Genomic DNA, 14,776 nt, shown 5'->3' on the forward strand with positions numbered 1-14,776 from the left:
GGGCACTGCTTGCCCCCAGTCTGCTCTGATCTAAGAACCTCTTTGGTGTTCTCATCTCCTTTGTAGCTCCTGTGTAGTGCATTCTGCTCTATTCTGTTAGTCAACATGTTCCTCTTACGTCCAGCATCTAGAAATTTGTGAAATACATCTCATCTGTTCACAGGTCCCCTCCTACTGTCATCTCTGTGGGATATTTCTTCCTCTTTATACATCTGTGTACTTTGTTTCTTTGAGGTTTGAAGAGTTAGGTTATAAATGGGTAAGTGGGAGGTGAAGAAATGGAGACTGGTTATAGACAACTCTTTTTGAAAAGTTTTGCTGTAATGAGGACCAGAAAAATGGGGGTGGGGTCAAAGGTGATGTGGGGTTGCAGAGGATCTTTTTCAGATGGGTGGCTATGAGAGTGTGTTTGCACAAGGAGGAAAAAAGGAAGAGGAGACACGGGGCCCTATGAAGTTGCAGAGTAGAGTCCGTGCATTAAGAGTGACCACCTAAGGGCGGGCTTGGGGTAGGCACTTCCTCTTTGGTAAAAGCCAGAGGATAGAAGGCACATGGATCCTTTGTTAAAGCTCAGGAGTCTAGTGAGAATCAGAGCTCAAGTAGAAGCTGGTGAGTTTATGTGACAGCTGCAACAGGGACAGCAGCATATTCTTACACAGTGCTGGATGCCAGATGTCCAAAATCCAGGTGTCACAGGGCCCACTCACTCCTGAGGCTCTAGCAAAGAATCCTTCCTTGCCACTTTAGCAGCTGGCAGCTGCCTGGCAATCCTAGACATTCCTGGCTTGTGGTTACATCACCCCAATCTCTGCTTCCATCTTCAGTTGGCCTTCTCTAGTGTGTCTTCTCACCCTAAGTTTAAATGGTCTCATTTTGTAATTCTTCACTTAATTGCATCTGCAAAGACCCCTTTTTCAAATAAAGTTGCATTCATAGATCTGATGGTTAAGACATATACATACCTTGTTGGGGCTACCATTGAATCCACTATAGAAGCCTGTCCATCTCTAGGATAAAAGGGCCCAGGGAAGGCCAGGATTCCCACCGAATGGTTGTTTTCAGTGGAATCCGAGCTATAAGTTGATGGGCAGTGGCAATTCGGTCCTATTCTGTGTGGCATGACCACAGTAGTTCAGCTAAAGGAGTTCACAGTAGACTTAATGAGATGCTCATCTTGTCCTAAGTAGTCTTCTACTTAGGACCCACATAACTCGTCTGGTTGTCACAATCTGGCAGCGGTAATAGGACAACTCTCATTATTCACTGGAAAGTTTGTATAGTTAAAATGAAGTGTTCCCTTACTTGGCTGTTAAAAAGAAAAAAAAGAGGAAGAAGGAAATCTTACCTTTTGTGACAGACAGCCTGGATGGACCTGAGATTATTTTGCTAAGTGAAATAAGCAAAATATTCTTGCCTGGCCGATGTGGCTCATTGGTTGAGCCTCAATCTATGAACCAGAAGGTCACGGTTCGATTCCCGATCAGGGCACATGCCCAGGTTGTGGGCTCAATCACTGGTGTGGGATGTGCAGGAAGCAGCCGATAGGTGACTCTCTCTCATCATTGATGTTTCTCTCTCTCTCTCATTGATGTTTCTTTCTCTCTCCCTCCCTCGCCCTTTCCTCTCTGAGATCAATAAAAATATGTGGTTGTGTTTTTTTTTCCCAAAGAATAGCCACATCTTATTCATTCTTTCTCAAAGTCAAACAACTTTTACAATGGCTGGTGCTGGTGCCAGAAAATTTAGCCCTAGTCATTGTTATCATCTGCAAAATAAGAGTTCTCCTATGTGTTCAGCTCATAGCCTCTATACCCAACTCCATAATCCTTTGCCTTCAATGGCACTCAAACACCATTGATGGTTCTGTCTTCTCTCTGGTCCTTGCTCCCCTCGTACCCTCATCTCTTTCCCAGGCAGTCCTAATGCTTCCTGGCATACCACCTCCAAGCCTCACCACTTTCTTGCTTTGTCATATTCAACCAGCGAAGCCCCACGCCTGCTGAAATTCAGTCATCCATCTGCCCCATACCTGTTCTGCTATACAGCTGAATGTGGCCCCCTGACTGTTCTCATTTCAAGTTCACATCCACTTCAGGAGAACTTCACACTGCCCAGCCATCATACTGCAATTTCCCAATCTCTCCTTGCTTCTACCACCCTCCTCATCAGCTATCGCACCATCTTGCAGCCGATAATCTCATTTCTTAGTTCCCAAAGAGGCAGGGAAGCAATCTGAAGAGAACATCTGCAGGCCCTGTATCTCCTTACTAGCATCTGCCCCCATTCCTTCTCCCCAGTGCTCTCCTGGGCCCTTACTCCTGCTCCTGTTCTGAGCCATCTCTCCAGCCCTTTCTTGCATTAGAGATTTCTCCCTCAAAGTTGGGTCCTTCCTATCCCCCTAAAAGCCTGCTGTTATCTCTCCCACCTTGACAGAAGCTTCTCTTGGCCCCACCACCCTTCCATCTTCTCTGCCTCCCTCTTCCAGCAAGACTCCACTACGTCTCTCCATATGCTCTCTCTTTTTTAAAAAAATATATATTTTATTGATATTTTACAGAGAGGAAGGGAGAGAGATAGAGAGTTAGAAACATCGATGAGAGAGAAACATCGATCAGCTGCCTCCTGCACATCTCCTACTGGGGATGTGCCCGCAACCCAGGTACATGCCCTTGACCGGAATCGAACCTGGGACCTTTCAGTCCGCAAGCCGACGCTCTATCCACTGAGCCAAACCGGTTTTGGCACCATATGCTCTCTTGAGCCCTCTCTACTCAGTCCTTTGCTGATACGAATGATGACCTTTGTGTTGTTAAACCTGGAGGCCAGTTGTCACTTTTTCTCTTCCCCAACCTATCAGTATCAGTGATCCCGGTATCCATATGAGTCTGTCCCTTTGCACCAGTGTGTATCTTCTCAGTGTGGCCTACCCAGAATGCCCTATTTTCCCCCAAAACCACAGTTTCAGTCCCTTTCTAACAAAATAGGTGACTAATCATGTTTATCTTAACTGTGTCGTCCCTGCTGGGGCAGAACTCTATAGGACAGGATTGTTCACTGTATTCACAGAGGTACCTAGAATGGAGTCTGGATCTTCCTCAGTGCCCCACATGGTATTGGAGGGCCTCGGGTTCAGACTTCTCCACCCTAACATCCAAGGTGATCTTATCCAGCCCCATGTCTCTCTATTCCATCTGCAAACCACTGGCTACCAAATTTGTCTACATGCTGACCAGGTCCACCTGTGCTCCCAGTGCTGACTTAACATCTCTGCTCAGCTTCTAATGGGCTCCTCCAACTGAGCAGAGATGTCAAACCTGAGCTCCCAAACCCCCACACCTTCTCCTTCCCTGGTCTTCCACTTCTCATTAAACAGCAACTCCATCTTCCTACTCCTTAGGCCAGAAACCTGCTGCTGGTTACCCAGAATGCTTTTCGGTCACACCACATTCATTTATCCAGAAACCTTGTTCATTCTCCCTAAAAGGTGTCCCTATCTCCATTGGTCGCATCCTGGTCCAAGCACCCAGCGTGCCTCTGCCCTTGCTCCCTGTGTCTCTGTTCAATCCTGCAATATTTGGGCTAGAACGTGATTCTCTTCTCTTCAGGACCCTCCAGTTGGCTCCCCTGTTGCTCAGAGTCAAAGCCAAAGTCCTTAGAGTGGTCTACAAGGCTCATTGTAGTCACCTCTCCTGCTACTCTCCTGTCACCCACTGAGGTCTCCCTGGCCTTCTTGCTTTTTCCTGGAACCTCCAGGTACACCCTTGCCTCAAGGTCTTGGCCTCAGGGTCCTTCCCTCTGTTAGGGACATTCTTGCCCCAGGCAGGGCCCTTTTGGGTCTCCTTCAAGTCTGCTCAAGTGTGGCCCTCCCTGAAGATTGATGCCTGCTTCTACCCCACCACTTCCCCCTGCCTGGCCTAGCACTTCTCATCATCTGCTATATGCTGTTTTATTCATTGGTTTTATTTGTGTTCCCTCCCTCCCTCCCTCCCTCCCTTTCCCTCTCTCCCTTCCACGAGAATCTAAGCCCCATGAAGGAAGATATTTTTTTCACCTCTTGTCTGCTCTATCTCCAGCACCTAAAGTTGGCATGGCGGATGAATGGATGGATGGATGAGTGAATTCTGAAGTGGGACCTTGTCCTAAGATTTTATCTTATGCTAACAGGGGCAGAGTAGACTGCATCCTGCTCTGCTATTGATCCATTAGCTTCTGTGTGGCCAAAAGGAACAGTATTGTTTGTGGGTTAATCAAACCTGCAGTCTGGAGTCAGAAGGTACACATAAGGGGCAGATATGTGGGGTTAAAGTTTGAATTACTTTTGGGGGATTTGCGTTTATCAAAAAACATGGAATAAACTGATGAGAGTCTAAATAGCACCTCCACAGTTTGCCCCACATTTTAAACGTACATCCTTTATAAGTGTACAATTTAATAGCACGATTTCCCAATGCAGCTTTGAAAAACAGGAGAAATGAATTTAAAGGCTGTCAGGTGCCTTTCCAATCTGTGGCTTGGTATTTGTGTAACAACATTTGTGTTTTGCCAACAGATGTGTTGCTTGAAGTACCCATGAGAGTGGTCTTTGTGGTTTTCCGCCTGACTGGATGAAACCTCAGGAACTGATTCCTGAGAAGAGGCTGACACTGCCCACCCCAGCTCCCAGGCCTGACTCTGCCCTTGGGCCCTTAGTGACCCCTACAGACATCTGGTGCAGCCCCTGTAGCCAGAAAGGACAATGGTTTTCTCACATGTTGCTCTTTCCCTAGTGGGTTATGAGCTTCTGGAACAGAGACCCGATGCAACTTCTGACGGCCTTCCCTTGCCATAGTATGGCATCTGGCATGAGTAGCTGATGGAGTTTCTCCTGGGACCAGGAAGGGGCAGGGTTTCTGGCTCACGACATGACTTTCTGGACCTGGTTCTTCCAGGTTCACTCAGCAGGCTTGAGCCACTTGTCTCCCTGCTTGGCAGCTGTAGTTAGGAAGAGCAAAATGCTCTGGCCAGTTAAGTGAACTTTCTGAGTCTCAGCAGTTCAGACAGTGTTTTGTTTTGTTCTGGTCAGGTTATGACACCCATACTATGAAGGAAAGGAAAGCATTCTGGTATTGTAGGAGGTGGTGTGTTGTGTTGTTAATTGTTTTATTTTTAAGTTTTACATATTTTTGCAGTGAGGCAAGTTTTCTTTGAATAAATAATGCTGGGAGCTTATCACATAGAAGGCATTTGTGTTGTCCTCAGTACATTCTGAATTATATAGGTTTATTTTTGTCTCTTGTATTCACTTATAAACAACTCAAAGGCTGCATTTTTAGCCAACAGAAATAGGAAGAAAGAATTTCAGAATTTATTTTGTCATTTTTCAGTAGCTTGAGTTACAGTGATTGTGATAACTTAGTGAAAAAACTGTGTAGTGAGTAAAGCTTACATATGGTTTATCATGAACATTTTGTTGTGCCTCTTCTTTTTGTTTTGCTTCTAAGCACCTTGATACTTTTTCTGTGTTAAAAGAATCACGCAGATTTATTCTGGAGATGCAAGGCTGGTACAATATTCACAAATCAATAAATGTGAGACATCACATAAAAAAATGAAGGATTGCCCTAACCGGTTTGGCACAGTGGATAGAGCGTCGGCCTGTGGACTGGAGGGTCCCAGGTTCGATTCCCGTCAAGGGCATGTACCTTGGCTTCGGGCACATCCCCAGTAGGGGGTGTACAGGAGGCAGCTGATCGATGTTTCTCGATCATCAATGTTTCTAACTCTCTATCCCTCTCCCTTCCTCTCTAAAAAATCAATAAAATATTTTTTTTTAAAAAGATAAAATCACATGATCCTATCAGTAGACACAGAAAAAGCATTTGATAAAAATCCAGCACCCATTTTTGATGAAAACTCTCAGCAGAGTTGAAATAGTGGGATATACCTCAACATAAAAAAGGCCATATTGCCCAGCCAGTGTGGCTCAGTGGTTGAGTGTCAACCTAAGAACCAAGATGTCACAGTTTGGTTCTCGGTCAGGGCACATGCCCAGGTTGTGGGCTCGATCCCCAGTGTGGGGTATGCAGGAGACAGCCAATCAGTGGTTCTCTCTCATTATTGGTGTTTCTATCTCTCCCTCTCTCTCTGAAATCAATAAAAATATACTTTCTTAAAAAGGCCATTTAGAAAGATTAACAACCTTGTTGCCCAGACAATGGAGTCCCACCCCAGCCTCCTACTTCCCCATGCCTATAGTCCCTGCTTCCCCATGTAATCCTTGTCCTACCCTATATAAGCAGCTGGCTTATGGGGGGCTGAAGAGCAGATTTTTGTGGATGACCTGCTGCTCTCCCATACTGCCAGCAGTATTGGAATAAACGCGCACAAATGATTTTTTAAAAAGGCCATTTATGGCAAACCTATAGCCAACATCATAATCAATGGGCAAAAACTAAAAATGTTTCCCTTAAGAACAGAAATAAGACAGGGATGTCCTCTTTCACCACTCTTATTCAACATAGTTCTGGAAGTCCTAGACACAGCAATCAGACAAGAAGAAAAAATAAAAGGCATCCAATTGGAAAGGAGGAAGTAAAACTGTCATTATTCACAGATAACATGGTATTGTACACAGAAACCCCTAAAGACTCCACCAAAAAACTACTAGATTTAATAAATGAATACGGGAAAGTAGCAGGATACAAAATTTACATCTAGAAAGCAATGGCATGTTTATACACCAATAATAAACTCTCAGAAAGAGAAATAAAAAAAAACAATTCCATTTACCATTACAACAAAAATAAGATACCTAGGAATAAACTTAACCAAGGATGTAAAAGACCTATAGAGTATTAGGCTAAGTGAAATAAGCCAGTCAGAGAAAGACAACTATCATGTACTCTCACTTATATGTGGAATCTAATGAACACAGTAAACTGATGAACAAAATAGGTCGAGATGCATGGATGCATGGAACAGACTGACAGATCTCAGAGGGGAGCAGGGAGCAGGGATGGGAAGAGATTAACCAAAGAGCTTATATGTATAGTAGAGGCCCGGTGCACGAATTCGTGCACCAATAGGCCCCCTTGGCCTGGCCTGCAGGATCAGGCCAAAACCGGCTCCCTGACATCCCCCGAAAGGGTCCCAGATTTCGAGAGGGTGCAGGCCAGGCTGAGGGACCCCACCGGTGCACAATCAGGGCCGGGGAGGAATGCAGGAGATTGGCCAGCTAGGGAGGGACTGCGGTAGGGCTCCAGGGCATGTCCGGCCCGTCTCACTCAGTCCTGATCAGCGGGACCCCAGCAGCAAACTAACCTACCAATCGGAGTTGGTGTTCAGTGCATGTCATAGCAACTGGTTGACTGCCCCCTAGTGGTCAGTGCACATCATAGCTAGTGGTTGAGTGGCCTTAGCATATCATTAGTATATTATGCTTTGATTGGTTAAACGGACAACCAACGACTGGATACTTAGCATATTAGGCTTTTATTATATAGGATATGCATAGTCTATGGACACAGACAATAGTGTGGTGAAGGCCTGGGGTAGGGCGGGGCCTGGGGGTAGGGGAAGGCAAAGGAAGGGGATATGGGGGACATCTGTAATACTGTCAACAATTTTTTTACAATTTTGGAAAAGAAACCCACATTGTGTGGATCTTAGGTAAGAGACAGGTGGACCCTGGCTTCTACTTAAGAAAGCCTAAATATGGGACTGGAGATTTGTGGTGTCCTCTTCTCTCATGTGCCCTGAAGTCTGGAGGCAGGCTGTCCATGGCCACTGCAGTGGTTCTGTCAGTATCTGGGATCCAGAACCCTTCAATCTTCTTCCTCCATCACCCTGAGCAAGAGACTTCCATTTTCAAGGTTGCCTATAGTTACAAGATGGCACTTGTAGCTCTAGCCATTGCATCCTCCTCTCCAGGTAGAAAGAAGGAGAGCATGGGGAACGGGCAATAGGGACTTGCCAGCTTACCCTACAGACCATTCAATCATTTCCATTTCCATTTCCACATCTATCTTTTTTTTTTAACTGAGGAACAAATAGTGACTATAACAAAGCAATCATTTATTTCTCTCTGATGGTTCTGGATGCAAGATGGGGTTCAGATCTGTTCGCTAGCCTGTGGTTCTTGAACCCAGGAAGGGAAAGCAACTTCCAGGGACAGTTTCTTCTTACTGGTATGCATAAGAAAGCAAGCAGTGGTGGCTAATGTCCAGAGATGATCTGGTGATGCCCAGGATGGGTTTCCCAACCAGATAGTCCCTTTAGTGCACCTTGGCTGTGTTTTCAGTTGTGTGGCTGCTTTTCTGAGCTTAGTTTTCAGTTATGAAAACACTTTTCTGGGCTTAGTCTTCTCTCCATCTCCAGATCTGCACAAAAAACAAAACTCATTTGTAATTGCAGTTAGCTGGAGTTGGTTTCTGTTGCTTGCAACCCAGGTCCTTGATGTATGGGCAAGGAAAAAAACATGCTTTCAAATTTTTATCTCAGGGTAGAAGAGGAGCATAGGCTTTTTGAGCCATGTTGCCCTCAGGATTAAATCTCAGCTTTTATACCTACTAGTTGTCAAGTGCTTTTTCTGTCCTTGAGCCTGTATTGCCTTTGGTTAACTACTTTAATATGTTGCTGAGCATTCAGTGAGACTGTATGTAAAGCAGTGATTGTGAAAGTATTGGGAAAATGTCCTGGTCTGAGCTTTTGGATTGGTCCTATATCATTTGAATAATGGGCTAGTAATTTAGCAGTACTGATAACAGCTAAAATGGCCCCCTGGAAAGGGGGTAAAGAAGGGTGGGAAGTGCCGCTGGTGCCCATTGAACGAGGCTCTCCAACAGACCCTGGCCTCTCATCAAAGCACAGTGCTTGGCAAACAGAGGCTGTTCTGTGAATGAATGAATGCATGCTTGGGTGTAATTCCATGGGATTTGGGCGAGTTTGAAGTGTTTGGATTGGGGAAAACAATTCAGCTCATATCACCATTCAACGACTCATCTTAGGCTTAATTAAGTGCCTCTAACCCAGCAGTTGGGACAGTTATCTTGGGCTATTCAACAATCACTTATTGTGAGTATATTTGTGCAGATTTTTAAATTTCCTTTTTAGTCTAAACATGAATGCAACAGTGTTTATTACTGACTTACCATTAGTCACCACTAATGAACAAGAAATTCATAAAAGAAGAGATACAGGTGGCTAATGAAGATGTAGGAAAAGAGTTCTGCCTCAGTGATAATCAAAGAGACACAAATGAAAACAAAGATGATGCCATTATCACCTACCAAATTTGTAAAGATTAAAAAGACAGAAAGAAAATACCTAGTGCCAGCTAATACTGGGATCTGCTCCTGCTGCACAGCTTGCTCCCCACCTACTGAGCCAGCCTGCACATGCAACCAGGTGAGGCCTTTCCTTGTCTACGGGCACATGTGGATCCACTGTTGAGCAGGTGACTCACCACACAGTTCACAACTCAGGAAGTGCAAACTCTAGAGTAATGATTGGTCTGTGAGTGTCCCTGCTACCACCCAAGCCCCTCTTTAGGGTACAGCTGCTTCCAGGATCCTTTGTATGTTTTTGACATGTTCTGTGCACGTGCATGTACACACACTTGGAAACCTATTTTTATTTTCCCTGCACTGCTCGGGTCAGGTATATTTTTGTCCATTTTGTCTATGTTACTAAATTCATTAGCATGAAGTTGTATCTCTTTTTTGCAAACCTCTGTAATATCTGTATTTATGTCTCCTTTTTCATTCTAGAATTCTTTGCTTGCACCTTCTCCCTTTTTTCCTTGTCTTAGTAGAACTTTGTCAGTTTTATTATCTTTTAAGAGTGAACTTTTGGGCATTATTGTCCTGTATTACTCTATGTCTGCTTTCTAGTTTGTTAAATTCTACTTTTATCTGTATTATATCTTCTACTTTCTTGGGGTATGTTCTCTGGTTTTCTTTTTCTTCTTTCTTTAAAAAATATTTTTATTGATTTCAGAGAGGAAGGGAGAGAGAGGGATAGAAACATCAATGATGACAGAGAATCATTAATCGGCTGCCTCCTGCATTCCCCACACTTGGGACTGAGCCCCCACCCTGGAGCTGTGCCCTGACGGGGAATCGAAACATGACCTCCTGGTTCATAGGTCAATGCAACCACTGAGCAACACCGGCCGGGCCTTTTTCTTCTCAAATTGTAAACTTAGCTCATTAATTTCCAGCCTTCTTTTCAAATATAAGCATTTAAAGCTGACCCTCAAACTATTTCAGCTGCATCCAGAAAGTTTTCTTATGTGTAGTACTACCACTTTAAGTCAGCTTAAAGGGTTTTTATTATTTCCTTTATGATTCTCTCTTTGAACCACAAATTATTTAAAAATGTATTTTTTAAATTTCTAAGCACATGGCTTTGTGGTCTTTTTCTAGTTCCTGTTTTAAAAACTCAAGTTCTAGCTAAACTGCACTATAGTCTGAGGACTTGGTATGTGTGACACCAGCCCTCGCAACTTGTTGACAAGTGCATGACTGCTTGAATAGAGCATACAGCTGCCAGGCAGGGATGCAGAAGCCTGCAGCTCATCACCTCGTCTTGTCCATCGTCTCTTCTACTGTTATTTTTGTCTGCTTGATTTGCCCATGGCTGGGGAACATTTGTCAGAGTCTCCTGGCATGTTGATGGTCACATCAGTTTCTCCGTGGGCTTTGTTAATTTTGCCTTTATTATTTATTTTAAGGCCTTTTAGGAGCTATATTATTTTCCTGGTAAATTGAACTTTTGGCATTATGAAGTAACCATCTTTATAATTAACAGTGCTTTTGCTTTCAATTTTACTTTGTTGGATAATAATAGCACTGCACTACCTGTGTTTTTGGTCAGCACTGCCTCTTTTCATTTTCCTCCCTTTTGTGTCTTTATGCGTTAGATGTAACTCTTGAAAAGTGATAAATAGCTAGATTTTTTAAAAAATCCATTCTGTCTTTCATCCATTGACATGTATTTAATTACTGATGCATTTATATTTGTTTATACCACTTCATTTTGTGCATTCCAGTTTTTCTACATTTCCTTTTCTTTCTTTCTTGCCTCCTCTTAGATTGATTTTTTTAAATTGTGGTAAGATACACATAACATAAATTTACCTTCTTAACCATTTAAGTATACAGTTTAGCATTAAATAAATTCAAATTGTTATACTATCATCTTTTGGATTAAATTTTACTTGGTATCACATAGTATATGTAGTGCCGTACCCTGCAGTTATATTTTTCATTTAATAATAGAACATTGTTAGGGACTAAAGTGTTTATGTTCCCCTCAAATTCACAAGTTGATACCCAAACTCCCAATGGGATAATATTTGGAGACGGGACCTTTGGAAGGTAATTAAAGTTATATGAGGTCATGAGGGTGGAACTAATCATGGAATTAGTGTCCTTATAAGAAGAAACAACACAGAGCTCGCTTGCTGTCTGTTAATGTGCCATGAGTACACAGTGAGAAGGCAGCTGGCTGCAAGCCAGTAAAGAGGGTCCACCAAACATCAAATCTGCCGGCACCTTTCTCTTGGACTTCCTGCCTTAGAGCTGTGAGAAATAAATTTATAATGTTTAACCCACTCAGTCTGTGATATTTAGTTACGGCAGCCCAAACAGACTAATATATCCATGTTATGAAAACAGTAAACGTCCTTTTAAATGTACCTTAAATTCCATTGCAAATTTAGCATATCTTCTATCTTGGCCTTCTGTTGGCTGCCTACCCCTTACCTCTGGATGCCCTGCATCTTCTCTGTGCCAAACTTTCCAAAAGAGCAGTTTATATTCATGATCTCCATCTCCCCGTTGGTCAGCCCCTAGGATCGCTTCTCTACTCTGTCCTTCCACGTGCAGTGGTTCTGGACGAGCTGCTGTTTGCCTGCCTGATCAGGATCCACTCATGGAATCCACACCAGCTCAAGAGGCAGACTCATCCTTACACAAACTCCGCAGGTGAGAACTTAACCAGACTCAAGCATTTACCTTAGTGCCTTTCCTTGGCATGTGAAAATGTTGATTTCCTTCTTGCAGCTCTTCACTGGCTAAAAGGGGAGTTAAACCAGGTCATACTCTTTGGCCCTCATCTCTTTGTCCCCTCCCCTGCACTGGGCTCTGTGTCCTGCATTGAGGCTCCTGTGGACTTCTCTCCAAGCAGTCCCAGATGACGGTGAAGTTACTATCGCTGCGTGTGCCCCCTGCTCGGCTGAAGCCACTGAGAGCAGTGACTGCCTCTGCTCGTCCACTACAGCTTCCCCTTGTTACCTCTGGTAACAGTAAAATGGCCTTTATTACACTTCCTATTCAAGTGAATAACATTTGTAGGTATGCGGGACTGTGGGAAGAAGGCAGCAGCAAGGAGTAAGTCCATCTAGACCTAGAGGTGACACGTTAAATACTAGAACCAAAAACTGAGCTCAACGAGGCTCAAGTGTCCTGGAATTTTTGTCCCACCATATAACAGTTTCATGCACATCTACACACTGGTTCCCGGAGCATGGCTCAGTTTGATGGTTGATCCTGAGAGTACAGAGAAGTAAAGGTTGAAGCACATCTGTGGAAAATAACCTTATGTTGAACAAGGTACTAACAAGTGAATGTCTCTGTTAGCCTCAGGTACCTCTGATCTTCCATAAGATAGTCCCGTGGACCCTAGAGGTGTTGTCAGATGTCTAAAGTTAGCTCCACCCGGGCACTGTCCCGTACGCCTGCCCAACCTGGGCGGCTACTCTCTCAGGAGCCTTCTGTTGCCCACCTGACAGTCCCCAGGTGAATCTTTGGGTTTCAGCTGACATCCCATTAGGTGGCGACAGAGAGCACTAAAATGAAGTATGAAGGAAATAGAACTTGTTTTTGCTTCATGTCAGAAAAAAGGCTCATGGGGTGTATGTACAGTTTAGTCAGATTTTACCGTGCAAGGTAAAATTTGAAGGTTTTTGTCCTTTTTTCTCCCTCCCGTTCTCAACTCACTGCTTGCCTTACCACATCCCTGCCTCTCCCTATATAAGGTGGTTAGATCAAAAGACCTATCAGCCAAACCCCATGTCCTCTGCTCTGTGTCACACTTGATAGCAGCACCAGTCATGCACGCTGAGAACCCGAGTCTCCTGACCTGCCCATCACTGCCCACATCCCAGGAGCCAGACAGCCCTGCCATGTGTTTCTTTATTTCTCCAACTTCTCTTTTCATCCCTCCTCCACTCACCTGGTTCAAGCACTCATCTCTCTCTAGGACTCCTACAATAACTTACTAACTCTCCTACACGTTTCTGTCTTCCATGCAGTCCCTGGAGTCAAATATCACTCCCTTGCTTTAAACCTGAGAGTGGCACCCATGTCTTCAAATGGTGTTGAGGCCCCTAATGTGACCCATGCCTCTTTCTGGCTCCTGTTGCCTCCCCTTTTCTCATAGGTGTACCCCTCAGCCACACAGAACTGCTCTCTATCCATGTTTTCCCTGCTGCATTTCCTCCTCCTATTTATTCTTGAAGACCCAGCTCAGGTATCTCTTCCTGCAGAAAGGCTTTCCCAAGCCCCCAGGCCCCATCCGGGTTAGATCCCTCCTCTCTTGCTCCCACTTCATACCAAGAGAGCAGCCTATTAACTGTCATGGCCCATGTACCCCAGGCAAGAGGAGAAGCTGTTTCTTCCCCATTCATGATACATACTGTCAAGAAAGCATGCTGAGCTCTGGCTGGGTGGCTCAGTTGGTTGGAGCATGGTCTGTGTATCCCACTGGTCACGGGTTTGATTCTCGGTCAGGGCACATACCTAGGTTGCGGGTTCAATTCCTGGTCTCAGAGGCAACCTCTCAATGTTTCTCACATCAATGTGTCTCTATCTCTCTCCCTCCTCTTCTCTCCTCCCCCTTCCTCCCTCTCTAAAATCAACCATATTTTTAAAAAAGCATGCTGAGCCCGGCTGGCGTGGCTCAATGGTTGAGCATCGACCTATGAACTAAGAGGTCACAGTTCGATTCCTGGTCAGGGTACATGCCCAGGTTGCGGGCTCAGTCCCTAGTAGGGGACATGCAAGAGGCAACCTATCAATGATTCTCTCTCATCATTGATGTTTCTATCGCTTTCTCCCTCTCACTTTCTCTCTGAAATCAAATATATATTTTAAAGCATGCTGAGATGTTCATTCCACTCAGCTTTCCAAGCCCACACACTCCCTGTCATAGGCTTGCTCACCGCCCCAAACAGTCCCCCCTCCATTGAGGATTCAGTGCCAGACCCACAGTCTTTGTCTCTCTGACCCAGTCCTTTCCATCCCACAGGTGACTTAAGTGTGCGCATAGATGGCCCTCATAACACCTGGCTCCCCATCTCTTTGACCACCTCTGCTCCTGTGACCTCAGCCACCCACTGCCACTGTCACAGCCTGGACTTTGTCATCACTGGAAACTGTTCCACCCACGGAGCTGTAATAGCTCTGCTAGTGACAAAGACTTCCTGTGCTCCTAGCTCTCAGGTTCTGTGTTCCTTGGGACTCTGTCAGTTTTCACTCCTCTCATGAATCATGCCCATCACCCTGCAAACATGTTTTAGAATTTCATATCTTCACTGAGTGCTGCCTCCTCCGCTCCTGCCCTGTTCTCTGTTCCCCCATTGGCCATGCTCTTCAAGAGTTGGCTACTCACCATCCCATTGCCTCACCTCCCACTCTTGCTCAGCCCCACTCCACAGAGGCTTTCTTCCCCACATTCCACAGAACAGTCTCAGCCCCCAGTGGATGTCCACATTGCTGTGGCCATTGGCAGGTCC

The 14,776-nt window shown here is 44.8% G+C and overlaps 1 protein-coding gene across 3 annotated transcripts in view; it reads left to right on the forward strand.

Annotated features, from left to right (window-relative positions):
• MECP2 (methyl-CpG binding protein 2) overlaps positions 1 to 14,776 on the forward strand; it is a 65,724-nt gene that overhangs the window by 23,351 nt on the left and 27,597 nt on the right. Inside the window, exon 1 of one of the 3 annotated variants that reach the window (XM_006087669.3) lies at positions 12,340 to 12,593. The exons of the other annotated variants lie outside the window; for them this stretch is intronic. The gene's annotated coding sequence lies outside the window, so the exon portion shown is untranslated. Of the gene's footprint in view, positions 1 to 12,339; positions 12,594 to 14,776 lie in introns of those variants that run through there. 3 annotated transcript variants of the gene reach the window in all.

The sequence above is a fragment of the Myotis lucifugus genome, unplaced genomic scaffold, assembly GCF_000147115.1.
Source record: "Myotis lucifugus unplaced genomic scaffold, Myoluc2.0 scaffold_40, whole genome shotgun sequence".
Lineage (NCBI taxonomy): Eukaryota > Metazoa > Chordata > Mammalia > Chiroptera > Vespertilionidae > Myotis > Myotis lucifugus.